Here is a 10,323-nt window from a genome sequence, read left to right as displayed (position 1 = left end):
TTTGTGTTTCGTCAAAAGTCCAGTATCAAACTTCGTTTATCTGATTACAAAAGAATTTAATTTAAGGAACATATTGATCAAATAGGTTCTTCTTTTTTTTCTGTTTAACACAAAGAACTTTAGTCGAATTGTGATGGAAGTCGGGTGTTGAGGAATGTTCAATTAAAACAAATCACTTTATTGGAACGAAATGAGGGTGAAGCCTTTTTTGTTAATTAGAAACTTTTAACATTTTAATTTAAAATTGGAAGACATTATTTTTTACCTTACCTATTCACTCGGGCGTATGAGTACTTTTTTGCTCATTTTCCTTAATTTGACGAAAATTTTTAAAAATCTTAAAAATTAAAATTAAAATTAAAATTAAAATTAAAATTAAAATTAAAATTAAAATTAAAATTAAAATTAAAATTAAAATTAAAATTAAAATTAAAATTAAAATTAAAATTAAAATTAAAATTAAAATTAAAATTAAAATTAAAATTAAAATTAAAATTAAAATTAAAATTAAAATTAAAATTAAAATTAAAATTAAAATTAAAATTAAAATTAAAATTAAAATTAAAATTAAAATTAAAATTAAAATTAAAATTAAAATTAAAATTAAAATTAAAATTAAAATTAAAATTAAAATTAAAATTAAAATTAAAATTAAAATTAAAATTAAAATTAAAATTAAAATTAAAATTAAAATTAAAATTAAAATTAAAATTAAAATTAAAATTAAAATTAAAATTAAAATTAAAATTAAAATTAAAATTAAAATTAAAATTAAAATTAAAATTAAAATTAAAATTAAAATTAAAATTAAAATTAAAATTAAAATTAAAATTAAAATTAAAATTAAAATTAAAATTAAAATTAAAATTAAAATTAAAATTAAAATTAAAATTAAAATTAAAATTAAAATTAAAATTAAAATTAAAATTAAAATTAAAATTAAAATTAAAATTAAAATTAAAATTAAAATTAAAATTAAAATTAAAATTAAAATTAAAATTAAAATTAAAATTAAAATTAAAATTAAAATTAAAATTAAAATTAAAATTAAAATTAAAATTAAAATTAAAATTAAAATTAAAATTAAAATTAAAATTAAAATTAAAATTAAAATTAAAATTAAAATTAAAATTAAAATTAAAATTAAAATTAAAATTAAAATTAAAATTAAAATTAAAATTAAAATTAAAATTAAAATTAAAATTAAAATTAAAATTAAAATTAAAATTAAAATTAAAATTAAAATTAAAATTAAAATTAAAATTAAAATTAAAATTAAAATTAAAATTAAAATTAAAATTAAAATTAAAATTAAAATTAAAATTAAAATTAAAATTAAAATTAAAATTAAAATTAAAATTAAAATTAAAATTAAAATTAAAATTAAAATTAAAATTAAAATTAAAATTAAAATTAAAATTAAAATTAAAATTAAAATTAAAATTAAAATTAAAATTAAAATTAAAATTAAAATTAAAATTAAAATTAAAATTAAAATTAAAATTAAAATTAAAATTAAAATTAAAATTAAAATTAAAATTAAAATGTAAATAAATATTATTATAAAAATAAAAAATGGCATAGAAAGATCAATAAAAAGATAAAAAACCTCATAACAAGAACAAATGTAGCATAAATAAACAAGTTGATGCTTTAATTCCCACTTACAAAATTCCCATAAAGATGTCATGAAACAAAATGAATGTGTTTTCAACAAACTTATACTCGTTTCGTTTCAAGTCGTTCGTTTCTACAAAATTCTCTTTTTTTATTGCTCTTCTTTCAACAAAGTTCTTCCTATCTACATATTTCATGTATCTCATAGATACAAACAAAAAAACAAGAAAAATGAACATAGTTTTTAGATATTTTTGAAGGTTATGGCAGCTAGTTTCTAGAAAAATCATTCACCACTTTATTTGCCACCCCATCAAACAACACGAGGATTTGTCTTTATGCTTGCATAAGCATCTACCCGAAAACTCAGTCAACTGTCATATTTTTTACACTCTTTTTCGCCCAAAAACCTGTACGAGCAAAAAGGGGAATGATATAAAAATTAAATTCAATATTTCATCATAAGGACTCTTGAAAAGTTTCGGTTCCATTTTATTTTAACTTCCTCTTAGATGGGTTTTTTTTTAGAAAATCGACAGAAGGTATAAATAAGTTTACAAGGAAATCGAAAAAAAGGAAATCATTTTATAAACAAAAAATAAATTCCCCCTAAAAATAAGGATGTTTTTGTATACCTCCATGTATAGTAGCTATCAAATCAGGTCAAGGATAACGACAAAGTTATCAGCTGGCAATCGAAGTTTATACAATGACTATGGGAATTTTTAACCAAACCCAAAAGTTTGCTTTTTTTGTGTGTTGCTTCTTTCGTGCAATGATATCGGACTAAAAGCTTAACGAACCCATGAAGAAGGTTAAATACCATTTTTTTTTTCTTTTTTTGTATAAAACTTATTCAGTTTGTGCTCTGTACCTTTATGCTCGTATTTTAGACGAGGAAGCAAAAACTGTGCAAGCGTTTAATTAGTGGATTTGTACCTACACACAAAACGAACTATTTACATATCTTCTATCTAAAAAGTTGTATGAGAGCTATAAGTTTTTCAGTATATATATTGTGTGGTGTAAGTTTTTCAAGTACAGAAGGAGAAGAACAACCCTCAAAAACCACAAAAAACCAAGTAAAGTGCCATCATACAAGTGAGTGCGATAAATTAAGAGTCAATGGACAAAGTTGGAAGAGTTGATTAAAACAATCTTTTGAATTGGCCAAGAAGGATGAGTTTTTTTTGGGGTGAGGCTAAAAGGGACAAGTTAAGTGCATAATCATGGCTATAACATGCCTAATATGTATTGGTTTTTAGATCTTTGGTAATTAAGATAAATTGAGGCTGGCTGGCTGCTTGCCTCATTCTCTCAAGGGGGAGACTAATGATGATAGCAGCATCATCCTTTGGAGGGACAAAATCTGATGGAAGGTTTGAGGAAGACTAATGGCTGAGCGAATGACATGGAAAGTTTATATTTTCAGATCTTTTGGAGGAAATAATTCTTCTTTAAGCTGTTCCAGAAGGAGTAAGCAGCTCAAAGGGTCTTGTTTTGTATAAATTTTTGTTTCATCATTTAGAGAGCACGTAATGTGCAGATGGTTTCAAAATTACAGGAAAAAGTTAGAGAGTTCTTGGTAATTTATTGTAATTTTTTGAAGAACACTATTATACATATTTTGTTGAACTTATTTATTGGAGGTTCAGCATCGGGGAATTGTAGTTTAATTAAGGAAAGGATTGCGTAATTTCTTCGTATATCATATTCATTAGGACTTGGGTAATAAAGGTTGAACCAAAAACCCTAAGGAAATAGTGATTTACATGAATTATTGGATATCCATTTGATCTCAGTCCTCAAGTCAAAAGAGGGAAAAGTTTAAGTAGCAAAGTAGACTGAAAAACTATTATCATCATCAGATTTGGGAACATTTATTGACCTTTATGAGCAAAAATGGAGCCTATAACCAGGAGAAAAGCAAAACGTTTCAAATGACACCTCATTTATGAAATTATGAATAGTAGTTTAGAACTTACAATGGAACATATGGATGGTATTTTCCCAAAAACAGACTCTCTTAAATAAAAACTCTCATTAAAGTAACAGATTAAATGTCATTTTGTTTCCAAAGTTGATATCATTGAAATTTAAGTCATAGTACAGGAAAGATAGACTTTTTCGTGGAACGAAATACAGGACGGCTGAATTTTTCAAATCTGAAAGAGGGGTATTAGGAAAGTTTAAGTCCTGGTTTTCGGGACGCCACCCCCCTGGCGAAATCCGCCATTTTGGAAAACGCGAATCGCTCTATATCTCCAAAACTATGGGTCTTATACAAATGGTTATAAGACCAAAGTTATTGGGAATTTAATTATCTTTTTCTTTGTAGTACATTATTTTTCTGAGCGGGCAATAGTTTTGAGGTTATGTTATTTTAATTTATTTTTTTTTCGGTTTTTTAAAGATTTTATCATTCCCGGTATCAGTTACATAATTTTTTAAACAGTAAAAGTTATAGACCATCAAATTTCCAATAATTAAGTATATTTTTGAAAGTCATGCGATGCATAAGTCGAAAGTTATTGATCTGAAAACTATAATCTAAGTGCAGGAAAGTTAGTAAAAATAAAGGGCATTTTGTGGAACGAAATACAGGACGGCTGATTTTTTCAAATCTGAAAGAGGGGTATTAGAAAAACTTAAGTCCTGGTTATCGGAACGCCAACCACCTGGCAAAATCCACCATTTTGAACAACGTGAATTGGTCTATATCTACTACACTATTGGCTTGAGCGAATAAATTACTTAACCAATAAAGTTGTAGGTACTATAAATATCTTTCCTTGTGCATTCACTGTTTTTCAGCGAAAACTACACATTTGAAGTTATGTTCTATTATTTTTTTATTTTTTGGTTTTTTTTTTCGTAATTTTTCTCAGTCTCTATGATAGAAATATAAAAGTTTGATGTTTGACTCAAAACAAAATATGTGTACCACAATATTGTAAGTCTTACCATTACCCACCCACCTTAATAATTCCTCTCATATCATATTTTTCTTGTTTTTACATAACGTACACGATATAGCCTTTTTTCATACCTTATGCAAAAATATATAAGTCGGTATATTTTTTGAATATTGAGAAAGATTGTTCTTAAAGTTCCTTATCTTTGGTGTTAAAAGTCATATAATCTTCAAAAGTATACCAAATTAATAGAAATTTGATGTTCTAGAACTGTAATGGTGCTTATGTTCCTATCATAGAGACTGAGAAAAGTTAAAAAAAAAACGAAAAAATAGAAAATAAAACAACATAACCTCAAAAGCGTTGTCCTCGCTGAAAAAGAGTGCATGCACAACTTCGGTTAAGTAACTTATTCGGTCAAGTCAAAAGTGTAGGAGATTTAGACCAATTCACGTTTTTCAAAATGGTGGATTTCGCCAGGCGGTTGGCGTTCCGAAAACCAGGACTTAAGTTTTTTTAATACCCTTCTTTCAGATTTGAAAAAATCAGCCGTCCTGTATTTCGTTCCACAAAATGCTTGTTTTTTTACTAACTTTCCTGCACTTAGCTTATAGTTTTCAGATCAATAACTTTCGACTTATACATCGCATGACTTTCAAAAATATACCAAATTATTAGAAATTTGATGGTCTATAACTTTTACTGTTTAAAAAATTATGTAACTGATACCGGGAATGATAAAATTTAAAAAAAACCGAAAAAAAACAAATTAAAATAACATAACCTCAAAACTATTGCCCGCTTAGAAAAATAATGTACGGCAAAGAAAAAGATAATTACATTTCCAATAACTCTTGTCTTATAACCATTTGTATAGGACCCATAGTTTTGGAGATATAGAGCGATTCGCGTTTTCCAAAATAGCGGATTTCGCCAGGGGAGTGGCGTCCCGAAAACCAGGACTTAAGCTTTTCTAATACCCCTCTTTCAGATTTGAAAAATTCAGCCGTCCTGTATTTCGTTCCACAAAATGCCTGTTTTTTTTACTAACTTTCCTGTACTATCAGTCTTGATTTGTGTTCACTTTTAATTGAGAAACTTCTGGGCCAACATGCATTCACTTTTCCAATATCTTTTTCTAAAATACAAAACAAGAATTAAAGAAAATTAAGTACCTACAAAGCTGTCACTTGCAATTCAATGTTATTTCCTCATTAAAAGATTTTCAAAAACTCATTTTCCTTTCCGTTCTAACAACTTGAATAGCTTTTGAAAAATGTGACATTGGTCTAAATTGTAAAAAGAAATGAAAACAATTTATTTCAGCAAAACAATGCAATAAAGCTTATTTCTCGATTAGAGAAATATAATAATTCAAATGAGATTTTCGTATAAAAGTAGAACTTCCTGTAATGATTTATGTCGTAAAAAGTCGTCTTCTTTGACTGAAAGGGAGATAGAGAAAGACTGACTGGAATTTCCCTATTTAAACGAACGTACAATGTCAAACGAATAAGCAACGTGCTTTGTGTGCTCTGCCAAAAAAAATTTTAATTGACCTAATTTCAACCTAAAAGTTTATTGAAACTATCTAAACTTATTAATTAAAGTACTGTGAATACAATAAATGAAAAAAAAATTTATTAAGATCTTTTGTAATTGCAGTTTTCCTTAAATAAATAATTCCCTGTAATTATCATTTTCATTAAATTGATAAGACCAACAAGTGCATGTGGTTTACTCTCTCACATAAATCACCCAGTGCTCTCTCTGCGATCGAAACTGGTTTTTGTTTTTTTTTTTTTTTGTATATTTTTTTTTTTTTTTTTTCAATTACCTCCCTGCAGTGCAGTGCTAGTCAATAACATAAAGTACATACATTTTGTAATAAAAAAAAATAAACAAGAGTGATCGGTAAACCTAAGCTATGCCGAATTGTTTGGGCTGCAATTTAGCTCTAGCCAATGCTACTGACGATGAACCTGTTCTTCTGTGTGAAAATTGTTCTGTCTCCGATTCACCTGTCATGATATCAAAACAATTTAATCACATGTTCAAACTATTCACTCAAATGAATGTGCGCTTGAACTCGGTTGCTGATGACATAAAAAAAGACTTACCTGAAATTGTGTCTAAAGAAGTCTCAGACCAATTGGAGTCAAAAATGTTGTGCGTAAATAATGAGATTTTGGACATTAAAATTAAATTGAACTCAATTCCTAAGTCTCAAAGTTGTGAGTGCTCTGAAATTATAGAATTTACGAACAAAAGACTAGATATCTTAGTGTCGGGGTGTCCTGAAATAGAAATGGATATTTTCGTCTTTGCAATAAAGCTCTGTTCCTATCTCAATGTTAACATAAGGGCTGAAGATTTTTCCAAAGTTTTTAGACTATCAAGTGATTCAAAAATTTTGCTGATTAAGTTTTTATCAATAACAACAAGAGATCGTGTCATGAAAAACTATTTTGCTCAATCACCATCGCTCACATTGGATAAAATATGTCCTGAATTGGGTATTGTATCTAGAGTGTTTCTCAATGACAATTTAACAAAAAAAATGTACAGTGTTCGTAAGATTTGTGTCGATCTGTTGAAAAATGGAAAAATAAAATCCTTTAGCTCTGGGTTTAAATTTTTTAAAGTTATAAATCTTGATGGATCTATAAAATCTATTTACTCCGAATCTGATATTCCGAACTACAATTCGGCTGTCGCAAACATCGAAACAAAATCTGATTCTTCAAATCCTGTCGTCGCTAATTCTAATTCTGAACAAGATGTCATATTTATCAATGAATCTGCTGACCATAAAGAAAAATCTGTTGGAAAATCAAAAGCATCGAAGAGTTCATCGAATCAAAAATCTACACCTGGAGTTGGAGCCAACATTACAAAGCGCACATTGCGTCGTTGAATTATTTATTATCCTATAAATTGCATAATGTTTTTTTTTTTTTTTTTTTTTTTTTTTTTTTTATTGTATTTACACAATGTGTTATTATTATTTTTTTTTTCTCTCATTTTGTATCTTCCTCAATTTATCCTCTCTATATTTTTGTTTCTCATACATAACACCGGCGGATCCAGGGGGGGGGCACGGGGGCACGTGCCCCCCCCAGAACTGGTTCATACTTAAAGCAAATCAAATTATAAGAAAAATATATAAATAATAACAGAAAGAACTTGAGTGAAACTCTTGTCTATTTCTGGCTGAAGATGCGAATTTTATTGTTTGTGGATCCACCTCACAAATAAATAAACCACTATTTGTTGGGTGAACACGAATTTTTTTTTCGATTTAAAAAAAGTGAATTTTCTAAGTGTTTTTTTTTTAACTTCAAAGTGATTTTGGTGAAAAATTTTGATATGGGCATCGACAATTAAGGTATGAATTGTATTCTAAAAATTTAATTGTGTATGCAACTCTATTTTTTTGAAATCTCTATTTTTTGGTTGAAATCAAACTTAAAAAATTTGCATTTTTTTCGTTATTTTTTTCTTACGATAGTGTTTTTAAAATAGCGCGATCCGCCACAACATTGCATAAAATATATATTATTGAAGTGCTGGATATATAGAACAATCTTGAATTTCAAGAGTTTGCCCAAGTTTGCACCCCTGAAAAAAAGACCCCTTGAAAAAAAAGCGACCCTTACTTATAGACTTTTATAAATATTATGTTATTGAGAAAATTGAAAATATGTAAAGAAATAGTGTTAAAAATTTAAAAAGAATCGGTGCAGTAGTTTTGAAGTTATAAAGGGCACCGGCTTGAAAACATTAGTTGTGGGGAGAACGATTTAAAGTTTTGAACCCTGGACTAAAACGTTCGTAAGCGAAGTATTAAAATTCTCATAACTTGGTCAATTTGGCTCCAATAGACCTACAATTTGAACACAATATTCTTGAGATATAAAAAAAATGTATTGCAAATGAAAACAACAAAACTGGGTTTCCCAGAAAAAAAGTACCTACCTATGTTTCAGTTTTTTTTTAATCTTAGGAACTTTAATATTTTTTATTAGAATGAAGTCTTTAGTATTTGACCAAAAACTAAGAGGTCATTAAAAAATGGTATAAATATGTCCATAATATTGCAAAATTTTATACAAAATCAATTAAAAAACGAAAATATTTTTTTTTCTACATTTCATCTTTAAAACTTAATTTCTCAAAAACTATTTAATGAAACAACTTGATTCAAAAAATAAAATAAATAGGTAACTAACTTTAAGAAAAGTTATAGCGCAGGGTGCATTTTATGATTTTTAATATTTTTTTTCTCCCGGCTAATCGGGAGGTAAGTGGGTAAGCACTTAAGTGGCTTTTACCAAGAAAATGAAAATTTTTCCTTCCGAATATTTTGTTTGTCATTTGGTGCCTATTTGATGTGGAAAATGTGCCCAAATATTTTTGGCCAAGTTTTAGACTAAAATACCGCACTATGCGTCGTTGAAATTCGCTGCTTGTCAGTCAGTCGTACTTCACTTTATTTCTAAGGCCCATTTGCTGAAACGAAACTTAAATATTTAAGTGAATCGTAAAGCCCTAAGTTCTACATTGCGATTTGCACGAACTTCAAACTAGGTCATAAATTCCTCTAAGTTAAACATAACTTAGGGGGAAGAAATAGTAGATCATAAGTAGTTTACGTTCTACTTAAGCATATTTATTTGAGAAAAAAGAGAGAATATACATAGCTCAAAAAATGATGCGTTGGTACCAAAATGGACAAAAATTAAGTATAGCAATATGAGTTGACTTACTTTTATAAATCTTAACCATCTGCAAACGCAAAAAATTCTCTGAAAAATTTTTTGAGAGAATGTTCACCCTTTTGTTGTTTTTTTTTCAACACTTATTTTGACACACACATACGTTCACAAAACACAAACACATTCACTAAAATTATTCCATTTATTAATTAAAACGCAAGTTTTACTGGGCTTTTACTATTTTTACCTTTTTCCATTAATTTAAAGGCGTTCTTAACAATTTGTATTGCTAAAATTTCTCAAAAACAAATAAAAACTAACTGACGTTTATATCGATTTGACAAATTAATTTGAAGTTCTCAGGGATTTCTCGCATGAAAGTCAATCAGTGCTAGGTTGAACATAAAATTTTTTTAGAAACTTAGAATAAACTAAGTAAAACATAAGAGCTATGTTCGGCCTAGCTAAGATCAAAATTTACGACTAGTTTCAGCAAATGGGCCTAACTGTTATTGCTGATTTTTTGCCAATCAGTCCCTTGTGCCCCCCCCCAGAAAAAAATCCTGGATCCGCCCTTGATACATAAAGATATCTTTTGTTTTTTAACATTATGAAATTAATTCAAGTTCTTTAATCTTTTATTTTTCTATTAAAAAGGCGGGCACATATTTGCCCTAATGAATTATTGTTGTAAGTTAATTGAATATCGAATTTTGAATATCCTAATACTTAAATATTTTATTTTTTTTTATTAAATAAATTGAAAAATCGTAACAACTTTTTACATTTTCTTTCTTTATTACCTTTTTAATAACTAACTTTCATCTCATAATCAATTTGTATAACTTATCAATGGATGATTTTATTTTGGGAGCACAGTCAAGTGACTCAAGTTATCTCAGAGATACGCTCAAGCATCGGAAAAACTATCTTAATATTGGCCATTTTAACTGCCAAAGTTTTTGTCTCAACAACAAAAGTTCCAAGTTTAATGAAATCAAATCCATTCTTAGTGGCCACTATTTAGACATGATTGGTGTATCTGAAACATGGCTCAAGAGTTATCACAGTGA

This window comes from Episyrphus balteatus, chromosome 3, assembly GCF_945859705.1.
Source record: "Episyrphus balteatus chromosome 3, idEpiBalt1.1, whole genome shotgun sequence".
Lineage (NCBI taxonomy): Eukaryota > Metazoa > Arthropoda > Insecta > Diptera > Syrphidae > Episyrphus > Episyrphus balteatus.
The sequence above is the reverse complement of the archived record's forward strand: the minus strand, read 5'-3'. Positions refer to the sequence as shown.